This window comes from Nomascus leucogenys, unplaced genomic scaffold (assembly GCF_006542625.1).
Source record: "Nomascus leucogenys isolate Asia unplaced genomic scaffold, Asia_NLE_v1 000760F_102273_qpd_obj, whole genome shotgun sequence".
NCBI classification, from domain to species: domain Eukaryota; kingdom Metazoa; phylum Chordata; class Mammalia; order Primates; family Hylobatidae; genus Nomascus; species Nomascus leucogenys.
In genome coordinates, this window is record NW_022097264.1 from 79,936 (window position 1) to 83,872 (window position 3,937).

The following is a 3,937-nucleotide window of genomic DNA, read 5'->3' on the forward strand; positions in this document are numbered from 1 at the left end:
TGATTCAATCACCTCCCCACTAGGCCCACTTCCAACATTGAGGGTTACATTTCAATATAAGATTCTGGTGGGAACACACACCCAAACTATATCATTTTGCCTCTGGCCATTCGAAATCTCATATCCTTCTCATATTTCAAAATAAAATCATGACTTCCCAATAATTCCCAAAGTCTTAACTCATTTCAGCCTTAACTCAAAAGTCAAAAGTCTCATCTAAGACAAAGCTAGTTTATTCCTCCTATAAGCCTGTAAAATAAAAAAAAAACAAGTTAGGTACTTCCAAGATACAAGTGGGGCAGAGGCATTGGGTAAATACTCCTATTCTAAAAGGAAGAAATCAACCAAAAGAAAGGGGCCACAGGACCCACGAAAGTCTGAAACCCAGAAGGGCAGTTATTGAATTGTAAGTCTCCAAAATAATTATTTTTGACCCTGTGTCCCATTTCCAGGGCACACTAATGCCTTGGGAAGGTTCAACCTTGTGACTTTGCATGGTTCAAACCCCATAGCTGCTCTCATGGGCTGGCATTGTGTGCCTCTGGCTGGTATTGTGTGTCTCTGGCTTTTCCAGGTGCAAGGTGCAAGCTGTAGCTAGATCTACCATTCTGGGGTCTGGATGACAGTGACCCTCTCCTCACAGATCTACTAGGCCATGCCCCAGTGGGGAGCCTGCATGGGGACTGTCACCCCACATTTCTTTTCTCCATTGTTTTAGTAGAGGTTCTCCATGAGGGCTCCACCCCTGCAGCATGCTTCTGCCTGCACACCCTGGCTTGCTCACACATCCTTTGAAACAAAGGTGGAGGCTCCCAAGTCTAAACTCTTGCATTTTGTGCACCCATGGGCCTAACACCACATGGAAGCTACCAAGGCTTATGGCTTGCACCCTCTGAAGCAGTGACTGGACTTGTAACTGTGTCAATTTGACCTACACCTGGAGCTGAAGAAGTGGTCAGGATGCAGGGAGCCATGTTCCAAAGTTACCCAAGGCAGCAGGTCCTGGGCCTGATCCCAGAAACTATTCTCTTCTTTTAAGCCTCAGGGCCTGTGATGGGGGGCTGCCTTTCAGATTTCTAAAATGCCTTCAATTCCTCTTTCCCATTGTCTTGGCTATCAACACTTGCTTTTTTTTAGGTCATACAAATATCTCTAACAAGTCGTTGCTCCATAGCCTGCTTGAGTTCCTCTCTCATAAAATCTTTTTATTTTTTAGCCACATGACTAGGCTGCAAAGTTTTCAAGCTTTTACACTATGCTTCCCTTGTAAGTATAAGTTACAACTTATATTTTTTTTTTGCTGGATCATGTGAGCATAAGTTGTTAGAAGCAGCCAGACAACATCTCAAATGCTTTGCTGCTTAGACATTTTTCCAACAGAAACCCTAAATCATCAATTCCAAAATCAAAGTTTTATATATCCCTAGGGCATGACAGAAACTCAGCCAACCACTTTGCTAAGACAACACGCATGACCTTTGTTTTGGTCCTAATAAGTTTCTAATTTTATCTGAGACCTCCTCAGCCTGGCCTTCACTGTCCGGATCACTATCAGCATTTTGGTCACAGCCATTCAACCAGGCTCTTAAGAAAATCTCAACTTTCTCTCATTTTTCTGTCTTCCTCTGAATCCTACAAACTCTTCCAACCTCTGCCTGTTTACCCAATTACAAAGCTGATTTCACATTTTCAAGTATTCTTATAACAATTTTTCACTCCTTGGTGCCAATTTTCTGTATTAAGCTATTTTTGCATCACTGTAAGAGTGGGACTGGATAATTTATTTTTAAAAAAGGAGGTTTAAGTGGCTCAGCTCATGGTTCTACAGGCTGCAGAGAAGACATAGCACTGGCATATGCTTCTGGGGAGGCCTCTGGAAGTTTACAGTCATGGCAGAAGTTGAAGCAGAATCTTACACATCAAACGGCAAAAAGCTGGAGCAAAAAACAGAGGGGCGAGTTGGTACACACTTTTAAATAACCAGATCTTATAGGAACTCACTCACTATTAAGAGGATCGTACCAAATGGGATGGTGCTAAGCCATTTTTGAGTAATCCACCCCGACGGTTAAATCACTTTTCACCAGGCCCATCTCCAACATTGAGAATTACATTTAAATATGAGATTTGGGAGGGGACACACATTCAAACCCTATCAGAGAAGTCTTTATGTTTTTTCAAATATAAGATTATATCATTGGCCAAAAAAGATAATTTGACTTTTTTTCCAATGGGTATGCATTTTATTGCTTTCTCTTGTCTGATTGTTCCAGATAGGACTTTCAGAATTATGTTGAATAACAGTGGTAAAAGTGGACATTCTTGTCATCTTCCAGATTTTAGAGGAAAGGCTTTTAGATTTTCCCCACTTAGTATGATACTAGCTGTGGGTCTGTCATATATGACTTTTATTATGTTGAGGCATGTTCATTCCATACCCAGTTTTCAAAGACTTTTTGTAATTAAAGAATATTAAATTTTATTAAATAATTTTTTAGCATAATTGAAATGATTATATGGATTTTGTCTTTTTTTTTTTGAGATGAATTCTCCCTCTGTCACCCAGGCTAGAGTGCAATGGTGTGATCTCAGCTCACTGCAACCTCTGCCTCCTGAGTTCAAGTGATTCTCCTGCTTCAGCCTCCCGAGTAGCTGGGATTACAGGTGCCCACCACCCTGCCTGGTTAATTTTTGTATTTTTAGTAGAGAAGGGATTTTGCCATGTTGGCCAGACTGGTTTCAAACACCTGAACTCAGGTGATCTGTCCACTCGGCTTCCCAAAGTGCTGGGATTACAGGTGTGGGCCACTGTGCTCGACCCCTTCATTCTGTTTATGTGATGTATCACATTGATTGATTTGAATGTTGAACCATCCTTGCATCCCTGGGGATAAATCCCACTTGGTCATTATGAATTACCCATTTATATATTGTTTAATTGAGTTTGCTAGGTGTTTTTCAAATTTTTGCCCCAGTATTCTCAGATATGGGCCTGTAGTTTGCTTTTTAATGTGCCTTTGTCTGGTTTTGATATCAGGGTAATACTAGCCTCAAAGAATGAGTTTGAAATGTCCTTTCTTTCTCTATTTTTCAATCTGGTCTTACTGACATTTTTATTAAGGCTTTAACTTTGTTAATTGTTATTGGTCTGTTTGGGTTTTAGATTTTTTCCTAGTTCCATCTTGGCAAGCTGTGTGTGTCTAAGAATTAATTTCCTCTAGGTTTTCTAATTTGTTGGCATACAATTGCTGATAGTAGCCACTAATGATCTTTTGATTTTCTGAAGCGTTACTTATAATGTCTCCTTTTACACCTCTGATTTTACTAACTTGTATCTTCTCTGTTTTTTAGTTAGCCTGTCTAAATATTTGTCAGTTGTTTTACTTTTCAAAAAATCAACTTTTTGTTTCATTAATCTTTTGCATTGTTTTCTTCATTTTAACTTTATTTACTTCCACTGTAATCTTTATTATTTCTTTTCCTCTAATTTTGGGTTGGTTTGGCCTTTTTATTCTAGTTAATTAAGATGTATCGTTAGGTTATTTATTTGAAGCTTTTCTGTTTTTTATGTAGGCACTTACAGTTATAAATTTTCCTTTTATAATAGTACCTCTTTTACCATATTCCATAGGTTTTGCTATGCTATGTTTCCATTTTCATTTGTTTCAAGAAATTTTTCCGTTTTCTTAATTTTTTTATCGACTTACTAATCATTCAGGAGCATATTGTTTAATGTCCATGTGTTTGTATAGTTTCTGAAATTCCTTTTTTAATTGATTTCTAGTTTTATTTCCTGTAGTCAGAGAAAATGCTTGATGCTACTTTAATTTTTTGGAATGTTTTTAGACTTGTTACTTAACATATGGTCTATCCTTGAGAATAACCCATGTGCTGAGGAGAAGAATGTTTATTCTGCAGCTGTTGCATGAAATTTTCT